We start from the raw sequence: 13,193 nt of genomic DNA, 5'->3' as shown, positions 1-13,193 counted from the left end.
ATGACTATGATAATTTTGTGTGGTATGTCCCATGAAAAATGCAGATTTGAAGTTTGACTCCAGCCATTTCATATATCCTAATTTGGGAATATTTACGAGCTTATAAATGCCCCCCTCCCCCAGCAAGGTATAAACAAACAAGGAATAGGTTTTATTGCCTATTTTGTTCACTAGAATGTAACATAACTTCTGCTGAAGAGACATCATGTTGAGAAAATTAGAAGAAGGCAGGGGATGTGGCTGGGAGATCATGACTGAGTAAGAAGGGTTTGAAACATAATGTATATATTCGCTTATAAGTTGAGTCAAGCTGCAAACAACAAAGATTCTGATCTGCCATTGCATAATGAGACTGCATATCAGGTTCTATCTTGGTTGTTCTACTGATTACTCCTAACAAACTGCACAAACCCCGATCTGCTGGCACATTATGTGATGGCAGATCTGGGTTTGTGCAGTTTTTGTAGTTGGACTTGTCTTATGAGCAAGTACATATGGTAGAGCATCACTTCGAATGTCCAGAAATACAGTTCAAAACAAATTACTTTTGTAATAGATGTTTGTGACTGTCTTTGGAAAATGAAAGTTTTGAAACAGTTGTTTAACTTATTAAAAGAAAAATAAAACAATGGCAAACTTAGAGTCAAGTAGGTAAAAACTCGTATACTAGAAATAAGTCAGCATGCTAAAATGGTTTATTGCAACAATTTTGTATTGTGTTTTGATGTATTTTAGGAAAGAATTAATATGTATCAATTTCTATCCCTGAAATTCAAACTTCCTGAACAATATTATAGGTTTCATCCTTGTGGGTTTTAGGGCATACTAGCGACCCTTTTTCTGACATTTTGCCTTACACCCATAATGTTAAGTTCACTTCACTTACCTTGATTTATTGCCACTCCAATCGTTCTTCGGTTTCAGTACAATGCATTTTTAGGGGCCCCAAGTGGCCAAGTGGTCTAAAGCGCTCTCCGTTATGGATCACTGCCATCTCACCTCTGTCTGCGCCAGTTCGAGTCTCAGATTCAGCCAGTGTGGGTATGTGAGAAAGCTTTCCGTTAGCTTCTCGTGGGTCGGTGGTTCTTTCCAGGGTTTTCCCGGGTTCTTCCTCCACCATTAATTCTGGCCGCCATGTATAGCCTATCGTGTGCTGAAAAGTGGCGTTAAAACCCCACAACAACAACAACAACAATGCATTATTAATGCAATAAAACATTGACTTTTGCATCAGTTTTCCCCCACAAAAGAGGAAGTTAGAAATGTAAGTATTTATGTTCTCAAGACAATTTTGGTGTTAAATTCATTATCATAAATGTCAGAAGTCACATTGCTGTGAAAAGCTGTCCTACTATGGAGACATTTGTAAAGTTTGGACTGTAACGTAATTACAGGGTTGGGACAATATTTTATGCAACAATTTTGGTAAAGCAGAAAAGAAAAACTTTAATTTTTAAAGTTTTGTTTTTGCAGTTCATCTTTCGTTAAATCTCTCACATGAAAATATGCAAATACAAAAGTTTAAAGTGATTGCTGTGAACATTATAAATGTTAAGCTTTCCTTCACCTTATACTTGCCAATTTGCTTCATTCTATATGGAGCTAGGTCATTATTCAAAAAAATTAATAATATTTATTTACAATAAATTTTCACAGACTTAGGCTATGTGCAGCCATCCTCTTCACACCTCCTTTCACCACAATTTTTTTTATTCCTCTCGTAAAAAAGTTAAAAAATCACTGCCTAGAAAATTGGCATGTATGCAGTACTTTGTAATGGTTACAATTCAGTGACAATAAACTAAGTCACCAAAAACTGAATGTAATCGTAATGGTAAAATATTCCATTTTAATTTTCTTTTAGTTAAATAGCGGTGGAAAACTGATGGATATCACCAGAATTAGTGCAGCATTGAAAATCATGGATCATATCCAGTTATCTTTCCAACAGGTGGTACCACAGAAAACCATGGTCCTGATATTTGGTTATCCTCGGACGTAGTGAATGGGGCCACCCTAGCCTCAATGGGAATTATCATTACAGAGACCCCTGGGCCACTCTAGCCTCAATGGAAAATTAACATGGAGAAAAATCGTGGGCCACTCTAGCCTCAAGGGGAATTTAACATGGGAAATAGTCTTGGGCTACTCTAGCCTCAAGGGGAATTGAACATGGAGAAAAAACCCTGGGCCACTCTAGCCTCAAGGGGAATTGAACATGGGATTTTTTTTAAAATTTTTTTTAAATTTAAATTTAAATTTAAATTTAAAAAAGGGGTAGGCAATTGAATAAAGTCATTCTCTTTTCGAGAAATATGGCTGGCCCTGAAAAGGGCCTTTGGTTTTTCTTCTTCTTCTGCTTCTAATTTCTTCTTTTTCTCAACAAACTTCTTATTTTCTCTCCTACACTCTTTCTCTTCTTTTCTTTCTTTTTTTCTCCTCCTCTTCTTTCTTCTTCTCTTCCTCCTCTTCTTTCTTCCTCTTCTCATTTTCTTCTTCTTTTTCAATTTTTTCGTTCCATTTGCGTATTCTTATCCTTTCCTCTTCATCCTCCTTCTCCTCCTTTATCTCTTTCATTACACCACTTATCTTATCCTTTACCTTTCTTAAGTTATTAATTTCCATCTTTACACGATGGGGACTATAGGAATAGTGGTCTTCAACGAGTCTTATTAACATCTGCTCCATCATTCCTAAATTGTCCAAAACGTCTTGCAATGTTTGCATTTTGTCAATTTGGTTAGAAGCCATCTTCTTTGTAGAATGGTTTGAACGATGAATACTGTGGGTTCTTATAGTGAAAGCGCGGACGTGATGGAAAACATCCCCCTAAAACATAAAATTGATATTACCTAGATCATGACCTAACATCGTGCGGACGTGAAAGAAAACATCTCCTACTTTTCTCATTTCATATAATATACTATCCACATAAGTGAAGCAACAATAAACAAACCCCAAATCTACTATTTACACACGCAAATCATTAAAACAAAATCCATAATCTACTATCCACACAATCGTACGTGAGCGGTTACAAAACCCAAACTATACTCTCCACATACGCTAAGAAACAATAAACAAAATCCATAATCTACTATCCACACAATCGTACGTGAGCGGTTACAAAACCCAAACTATACTCTTCACATACGCTAAGAAACAATAAAGAAACCCATAATCTACCATTCACACAAACTTACAAACTTACGTGAGCAGTTACAAACACAAACACACAAACACATACCCCCGCACTATGAAAAAAGAGTTAGTGTTTATAATCACACTACTCTACCTACCTACACACACACACACACACACACACACACACATTGGCAAATCGATAGTTATTTCTTTTCTAGAGTATTGGGTAGCCCTGAAAAGGGCTGTTTTTTTTGAACTCCAGATGCAACTATCTAATGATTGCACCTTCCTGGCCTGGCGCCACACACGCATCTTCTTCCCCAGTCTCCTTTCACCTTTCTTCTGGGGAGCGAAGAGGGAGGATGATTCGCTTCAGCACCCCAATCCTCTGTCTCGGGAATATTGAACGACATCCTCTCTTCTCTTTTCTTTTCCTCCTCTTCCCTCTGTCTTCTCTCCTCCTCTTCCTTCTTTATTCTTTCTTCTTCTATTATAGCCTCCGCAGCCAGTTCATTTACCAGGCGCCTGACATATTTCAGATGTATCTGGAGTTCAAGAAGTTTGCTTATTCTGCTACTATTCATTCTTGTGTTGATCAATCAACAAGGGTAGCTAGACTGCCGAACGAGTTTCAATTTATAGTGAAAGCGCGTACGTGAAGGAAAACATCCCCCTAAAAACATAAAATTGATCTTACCTAGATCATGACCAAAAAAAAAAACAACAACGCGCGGACCTAAAAGAAACACTCACTCACTTTTTTATTCTACCCATCACTATTTTAAAATTTTTTATAAATCACTTCAATTGACTATCCACATACTCAAAGCAATCCAATCTAACCCCGAAATCTACACCTCAAATACCAAATAAAGACATCATTTTAATCTACTATCCACACCAACGTACTTGATCACTTACAAACACACAAACTCACAAACACATACCCTCACATTTTTTTAAAAAGAGTTAGTGTTTATTTTCACATTACTCTACCTACACACATTGGCAAATGGATAGTTATTTCTTTTCTAGAGTATTGGGTAGCACTGAAAAGGGCTGTTTTTTTTGTTTGCTATGGCAATCTTTTAGTTTCTAAGAATGCGATGTCCTCTGAGGATAGACTTTTTGGCGATAGGTCTGCTTCTTCGTAAAGAGAAGAAGAACTCTTTGGTGTCGATACGACAATCGATAAAGCCTCTGTCAGCTTCAGGATGCTGCTGTTGTTAATGTTGTTGGTGCTGTTGCTGCTGTCTCTGAAGTCTGTACTTCTCTGTCCATTCTTCTTTTTCCCTGTTCATTTCTTCTCTGAAAAGCTCTTCTATCAGGTCTTCAGTGATTTTTAACATTCTCACATTCTCTATTTCTTCTGGCTTCGGTATCAGACTGTCTGACCCTATGCAAATTCACGTAGGCTTCGTTGAGCTTAGCTAGTTTGGAACACATCTTCTTAGGAGGATGAGTCGACAATGGATGGTTAGACTGGAAACAAACCGGTTCTTAAAGTCAAAGCGCGGACGTGAAGGAAAACATTCCCCACACGGTTTTCGAGTCGCAATGTATAGTGAGTGTCATGAGAGGGATAGTAAGAAGTCAAAGAGCATCAATCCAACATTCTTATAGCTAAACAAAAGACAAAGGCATTTTTTTCAAAACACAGCATTTTTATTCAAAAATCACTGAACACTAACCAACAACAACTCTAACATTTTTAACAATAATCCAACACTATAACATCAAACAATTTTTTCAAATCACCAACATTTTTTTCTCAATTCACAATCTACTTTAAACAGGGCTGACAACGTTGTGAATGAAATTGTGATTTCCACTGTTGGAAATCATTAGGCCATTGATGGACACTACGTTTCCTAGCTTGAGACAAAAGATAAGCATAATGGTCACAAAACCATCGATCTACTTTCACATCATTTCTTGAAGAAGAACGAGGATCAAAATGAGTCACTAAATGTTCTAAGGAATAGCCCAGGCTTCGATGATGCAGAAAATACACACAGTACTGTCCACACACCAAGGAATCTGTGCCTTGTAATTTCACAATATTGAATCGGGTGGTCTGAGCATTTCTTCTCATAAAGTCGATGATATCGTCTTCCAAAGGGGGCAATCCGTACGAATCGAAATATTCCACACATCCTTCTTGAGGAAAGTAGACGGCTACCCAGTGGGTTCCTGGGAGATGACTGTCGTCCGTGTTGATCACGTAAGCTTGATGGTCTTGAGGTTTGCGATGAGGGAGTTCATCTTTAGCACAGACGACAGGATTCCAAGAAGCCGTATACGAACTGTGGTTCAAAAGGTAATAAAGTTCCCAGGTATCCATTGATTTGTGTGTGCTTTTTTCTTCTTCACAGGTAATAATAAGTCGTCAATTCGATCCTGACCTTTTGCTTGAAAATGTCTGACGAATAAACGGTTATTCGTTCTGTTTCCTCACTCTGATTCAGGAGAGCTTCGATACGATGGATCTCTTGAGTGGTTAATGGTGGACAAGAATGTTTACGCAAGTCTTTATACCACTGATGCAACACGTCTTTGTTCGAGATAAGACTCCAAGCTTCGTCCAGATACTCGTCCAATTTTTCTTCTTGACTCAACATCAGGCATTTATCGTGTTGAATTTGACTGGGATGATCGTTTTGACATCCATAGCAATTTTTCTTGATCAATTCCGTCATTTTGTCGACCAAGTGTTTGGCAAAACAGGAGACTAAATGGGCTTCTTGTTCTGGCCATCTTGACTTCATCATGATCACTTCTTCTTTTTCCACGGTCTCCTCACATTTCATGTCCAAAGTTTCTCCACTAGGGAAAGAGGGATAACAGTCTTCCATGGTTTCTAGTAATCTAGGATGACTTCTCTCAAACTGTTGATTTCTGTCGTATTATCGAATTCTGCATACAGGATGACGTTCACCGTTTCATCAGGGTCTCGGTCTTTAAACTGAATTTCCACACGAATCTGGCCGGATTTTATAGGGTGGAAATGTCCCTCGTCGCTGCCTTGGTCTGGAGTGAAATCGAAAGCCCACAAAGCATAGCCTCCTGCATAATCTTCGTACGTAATGCCGTGACTGGTGTTGGTTCCTAATTGGCCGGTGGCTTCGTACAGGGACAAGTACGATCTCAAGTAATTCTTCTTGGTAAAGTCAGGTTCGAAAGGTCGGGTACACAAGGTTTTGCCATCGCGACTGACTTCGATTTTGGACACGCCAAAGTGTTGAAAGTAGAAAGGATTTTTTCTGCAGCTCCGTTGAAGGCTGTATTTTCGACGATACCAACGATCAAACGTTTGGGTAACTGTCCTTGGAACAGATGATCTTCGATCATGGATCGCTGTCGCTTGGGAATGGTGAAGGTTTTCACTTCCACGCGTCGTATGGGATACTTGGCAGTCGTTCTGCTCAACGTCTGATTGATGTCGTTTCCGACTTTAGGTAACACTTCCACACGGCGTACGTAGAGTCTGGCTTCTAGGATTTTGGTTTTGTAACCGTCACTATCAGCCAATAAATGGAAAGCGGCACTGCTACGATTCAGTCTCAGGCGGACATCCACCCCGTTCAGCAAATACTTTTCTTGCAACCACATGTCCAAATGCAAACGATCCATCAGTTCTAAACTTGTGTCGACTCCCGTGATTCTCTTTCTTCGTTCTACAAATCCATCATTGTTGTCTTTCTTTTCATCAGTTTCCAATATTTCAAACTTGGTAGGTTCGTCAGCTTCCCATACCACACAGGCATTGAGATGAGTGTTCTTGGCATCTATTCCGTACGTCAAGAGATTTTCCAGGTAGGCACGATAAGGGTAAGTATCCATGTTGCTACTGACCAGTTTGTTATTCAAGTACAAGTCCACTCCACTGAACAAGGAATGCATGAAGTTGTTGACGGGAGCTACTGCTTCATCGTCTATAGCACCTCCAGTATTATCTAGAATTTTGACTTTCAGGTACAAGTAACTGCTATTCAGATCGATGTAATCTTCTGGCTGTCCTTTGATTTCAAACTCGATGGGAGCGGAATCGGCCAATGAGGAGACGGTATGAAATTCCACCCACTGGGATTCTTGCATGGTCATCATCGTGGGGGGCATGGCAAACAGATCCAGTTCCGTCTTGGAACAAGCGCAAGACTCTCGGTGCATCATTTTTTTTTTGTTCTTTCTCAATAATCGAAAACGTCTAAGTCTCGAACGGTTCTTCTTTTCTTGGCCTTTCTAGCTTGAAGTCTGGTGAAAGTGTGTTTTCTTCGTCGTCTCTTTCTGCCTTGTCCTTGCTGAATGCCTGACTCGGTAGCGTGCAGGGCATTTATAGGTGTTTCTCGGTGACCCAAAATGTCTTTGCCCGTTTGCAGCAAGACATTTTTGCCTGCCCTCATGAAGGCTTCTTTAGGGTTTCGTTTGTCGATGATGACATTTTGGAGAAATTCTTTGCCTTGCGTCAGTGCCACATCTTTCAATGCGTGAAATCCGCGTGTCACCATCGGTTTCAACACCGGGGCCACCGAACGAAAGGCCGATTTTAACATATCTCCTAAACCGTGTCCTCGCTGTCGAGCAACCCCTCGGTACACTGGATACATGACTTACGAATCGTGAGAAAACCGTTTTCGAAAATGGAGTTTCACCGTGACTTTTCCTTTGGTGAATGGAATATTTTGTCCCAAATCTCCTTTTATAGTAATGTTGACCGTGTCCAAATACGACTTACTGACAGGCAAATAGTGAGGATGTACAAATTCGCGGTGAACGTGGTAAGTCTTTCCACCTTCCTCGTCAGTGTTCGTGGCAGAATCCACTTTGAAAGGAATGACACGCAGTAACGGTACGGAGGTGTGTCCCACCACGTTATACTCCACCACATCGGAGTACACAAACATCAAATTCAGTCCTTGGTTCAGTTCTACCGGGGCACGAAATAACTTGCTAAAAGACTCGTTGTCGTAAACGATGGGTACTTCGCTTTTCTTCATCATGCTCATTCTCAGGTTCATGTCTCCGCCCAACATGTCATACAATTCAGGACAAAATAAAATGGACAGGATTTTACTCCGTTCAAATTTCATCAAGAAGCGACGAGCTGTTTTGTGGTACTCCATGGTGACACTTTTGTTAACATGCTCCAAAGCTTTCAGAAACACGACATTAAACCTGGAGGCTATGGTGCTGACCAAATGTTGACCACTAAAATAATGGCCTGGGGGAATGAACAAGTGATAGGTGGTGTACTTTTGTGTACGGGTTTTCTTGTCATATTTGACATTGCTATCCATCCACTGTTGCAATTGTTCGTCATGAACTTCCACATCAAAAAAATTTTGATTGGGAAGGACATTGAGGACTTGGGTCGGGTGAATCATTTCTACTAAAGCCACTTCCTAATGGGCTTCGTGATCTAAGGGGATGGCCTGAGGTAATTTGGCCGTGTAACAGCACAACGTGTTGTGGGGAAACACCTCCATGGAACTGTCACTGGGTAAGGTTAAGTAAAATTGGTTTTGGTGACTCATAATTCCAGAGTTCTGTGGCTGTCCGAGGGGTTACTGGACGTCAGAGGCGTGTCTCCGCCCAAAATGGGGTTCTGATTGTGGTGATTGGAGTGGTGACTGGCACTGGCACTGGACACAAGGTTCCCGTTGGAAGAGAATTTCAGGGAGGGATTGGGAAGCAGGTAACCGATGCAACTGCTCAATAAAATGGTCCACAATTGTTTGTCTCCTTGTTGCAAACTCAAATTGGCGATGGCTGACCCGATGACACAATACACCACGAAGATTTGGCAGAAAAAGACGATTTGCGTTTTAGGCACACGTTCTCCACACCACACCCACAAGGGTTGTTTTTGTAAATCTTGCACAGAAGAACTAGGTGAAGGAGGAGTGGTCGACGTAGCTGCGTCTGCTGTGTGAAAGGGCATGATGGTCACTTCTTTTTATAGTCGATGACTTGCGAAGCGTCGATCCAAGAATCAAAACTGGGTGGATATCCTTTCCAACGTACTTTGACTTCTTTGACACGTCGTTTGCCCACTTTACGGGTTCTGCGTTCGAGAATGCTTTCGATGTCGTACACGTCGTCTTCTTTTTTGGTGACACCTTGTAACTCGGGCAAATAAAACGTTCCTTTGAGCACTTCTCCGTTCATGTCTTCCAATTTATAGACGGCAGGATGACGGCCATGCACTCGTCCAGTGACAATTCGGTCGTCCAGTTAGGTAAGTAACCTTTGTCGAAAGTGCGTTTGGTTTTGCCAATGCGCACCCAATCTCCTACGGTCAACTCTCCACTTTTCTTGGGGACAGCCCTCGTCGGGGACGTACCAAACAGGCGCTCAAACACCAACACTTCGTTGTCGGGAGTCACGTCTTGCGGTGCACGTCCAATGCTTCGATGGTAAGATTGGTTGTACGCTTGCACCAGGTGCGGTAAGATGTCGATGTACTTCAGAGTGTGGTGATGCGTAAAATATTTCCACATGCGTTCTTTCAAAGTGCGTTGAAAACGTTCCACGATGCTGGCTTTGGTTTCGGGATTCTCGGTGGTAAAAAAAATGAATGTCACGTTTCTTTAATTCTTTTTGGAAAGCTTGGTTCAGAAATTCGGTACCTTTGTCCGTTTGCCATCGAAGAGGGTGACGACCGCTTTGTTTCAACACCCGTTGCAGGGCTCGCACTAACTCGCTGCTCGATTTGGAAGTCAAGGGGACGACCCAAGCAAATTTGGAAAAGACGTCGATGACACAAAACAAATATTTGTAGCCACGATTGTAGCTGGCCAAATGAGAGACATCGGCTAAATCGGCTTGCCATTGATGATCGATGCCTTCCACTCGGGTGCGACTTCTGGCAAACTTGCGTTGAATGGGTTTGTGTAAAGTGTAGGTAGCTTGTTCTTGTAACCATCGTTGCACTTGAGGTAAACGGAGACTTTTCAGTCGCGTTTTGGCAGCACGATACAATTTTTGAACTCCTGTGTAACCTGCAGGATGGGAGGGATCGTAGTAAATGCTGGCTAAGCTTTTTCCATTTTTTTGTGTTGGTTGGTGTGTTAATAAGGCATCCACTCTTGGAGGATGCTACTCTTTTTCTCTTGGGGTATTTTCTTGGATTGCAATGCTTTGCGTGTGCGACCGGCAATAGGTGTTGAAGAGGAGGAGGATGTCTGAGCGGGGGATATCAGTTCTTGTTTCACTTCTGTCTTCACTTCTGTCTTCACCTTCTTTTTCTCTTGTGATGAAGAAGGGGTGGCCATCATCTTTTTAATCCATCCAATTCTGGAGGTAGGTGGTTTGTTAACTTGCGTACTTTTTCTGGTGAAGTTTGAAACCCTTCTTCTTCTTCTTCTTCTTTTCCTTTTTCTGTCTTGGTCACTGGTACTGGTACTGGTACTGGTGATGGTGCTGGACTTTTCATCAAGGTCTTAAAATCTTTCAGAGTGGGTAGAGCTGTTTCGTCTAAAGCTTTCTGGTGAAAGAGTTGCAGTCGATGCAAGAGTTGACCGTACTTTTGCGATTTTTCTGTTTCGGACAAATCTTGGCGATCCATCAAGGACTGCAATTCGTGTTGTAACTGGGACATCTCGCTCAAATTGGGATTGGGAGGTAAATACGGGGTGTGTTGTTCTTGCCACCGATGGTATTCCATCCATCGTTTGTAAGGCACTAAAGCTAGTTTTCGTCCTTCCATGTGGTTGTTCAGGGGTCGATTCTGAGATCTTGGAACTTCCGAGGCCTTTTTATCTTGCTCCCACCAGTCCTCCCAACATGGTTCCCAAGACTCCTTTCAGTATGGGGCCTAACAAGAGAGGTAAAATACCTCCACGCTGCACTAACATCTTCTTTTTTTGACGAATGGGAATTTTCTTTTGAACCATTTGGCGAAGAACGTGACGATGTTTGCCTAAGCATTGTTTCTGGTGTTTGGACAAAGGGATCGTGCCTTTCAAAACGTTCAAACAACATTCGCACACGGTATCGATGACCTCTTTGGAGGCTGTTTGAATGAGTTTTTTTCGTAGGGGTGGAGAAGCTTTGGACAGGACAGATAACATGTCCCCATGTTTGGTTAAAGGTGGTGGCAGTCCTTTCCTTTTCTTTCCTTGGGGTTTTCTGACATCTTTGAGTCTTCAGGAGCACCAAAAAACACTGATACCCGACTTGGTCACAGGCCTTTTTTATACTGGAACGCGTCGCCGCTGATTGTCTTTACGTCGTATTAGTTTGAGGACAGGCATGACACGTCGTGCAAGGGTACGCAACGGACTAAATCGAGCCAGTTCTTGCTTGGACAAATCCAGAAAACTTTGTAACATGCCCGAGCTTTCTTGAACTTTGATTTTGGGAGAAGGTACTTTGTGACCAGCAGCCACTGCCACTAAATTGGAAGGTCCTGCCACTGGGGAAGTTCTTTTGGGGGTCATCAACGGAGAAGTTCTTGGTGTGATCAACGTCTCCAAGTACTCTTCAGTTCTGGGTGTCATTAACGGAGAAGTGGACAAACGTGAGGCTGCCGGAGACGCAGTCACCGCCGTGGCAGGTCGTGGTTTGCGAGTGTAAGGTTGCGTCCTGGCCGAAGTGCCTCTCTTGCGACTAGTTTTCTGTGGACTTTTCTTTTTCTGGGTACTTTTTCTCTGTTTCTTTTTCTGGGGGCTTCTTTTCTTTTTCCGGGGTGGTCTCTGGTAAGAGGAGGGTCCTGCCACTGGAGAAGTTCTCCTTGGGGACCTGGTCGTTTTCTTCTTGGGGCTTCGTTGGACTTTTGTCTTGGGTATAACTTTGGGGGCATTAGGATCCCATCTTAAGAGTGAGCGAATGATGACCTCTCCTAGAGTACCGCTCCCTCCAGGTTTCAAAATGATTTGTTTTTTGGTTTGAGTGTTGATGCGGGGATCGGCCAGTTGGACCAAAGCGACTTTGTTTCGATCAAAAAAGCGTCTGGTTTGATGAGGAATCTGAATGATTCCTTGGAGTAATTGACGTGCCGTCACCGTGAACCATCGTAAGACTTCTTTGAGACTAGCTTCTAAGACACGAGCTCGTGTTGTGGATCTTTTTCTCGACTGATGCCATACAAGGCACGAATCAATTTGACGGGAAGATGCGACTGAAGGGACGTCATGTTCACACTGTGTGAGACAGACGAAAAAGGGTCTGAGGTTTTTATAGATTTTTTTATGGGAGTGAAATGAAGTCGAGGACGGAGACGTGTACAGGACAGACCCTCCGTCTTAACACCAGTGGTGAAACAAGTGGGTAAGAAATCGCAAATCCTCGGGAGTCGTAGGTTTCAAATCGACGAGTAAATAGGCGTGTGGAGTTTGAGTGGCATCGTCGTACGCCTGAGTCAGCCAAGGCGTTCCTAACTGTTTGGCTAAGACTTGCACTTGCGATTTATCTCGAGGGCTTTTAAACAAGACCACGTAATGCGCATTGAGACTGATGGTGCGATGGGCTTTACTTTGTTGAAACAAATTTTGGGTGATGTAAACGACACTGGCATTACGGTGATGCCCTTTGCGCGTGAACCACAGTTTAATTTCTTGTTCGTCTTCTCCTAACATGTCGTCGAAAATGACCAAATGGGTTTGACGGGAGTCAGAGACGATGCCGTCGTCTTCTTTAGGAATGCCTTCCACAAACACGATGGAATCGCCTTGACTTTCTCGCAAGAGGTTGTACGCCGATTGCCACTCTTTGTAACACCACACGATCCGTTGAGGTGGCCGATCGATCAAATGATGTTTATGTTCGATCAAACGTTTGACGAATTCGGTTTTGCCTGAACCGCTAGGTCAAGCAATAAGCATATTAAAGGGATGGCGAAGATACAAAGCCTCCCAACTGGCACGATCTAAGTGTTCGTCGATGACTTTGACAGTAGAGGAAGATGGAGCAGAGACAGCAGAGGTAGCCATGGTGTGAGAAATGTCACTTGTGACACGAAAAACAAACAAGACAAGAGTTTATATACTTTTTCAGAACACGTTTATTGAATGTTTTTTTCAAACATGAATACGAAAGACAAAAATACA

The sequence above is a fragment of the Sinohyriopsis cumingii genome, chromosome 12 (genome assembly GCF_028554795.1).
Source record: "Sinohyriopsis cumingii isolate HCF-2022 chromosome 12, ASM2855479v2, whole genome shotgun sequence".
Lineage (NCBI taxonomy): Eukaryota > Metazoa > Mollusca > Bivalvia > Unionida > Unionidae > Sinohyriopsis > Sinohyriopsis cumingii.
The sequence above is the reverse complement of the archived record's forward strand: the minus strand, read 5'-3'. Positions refer to the sequence as shown.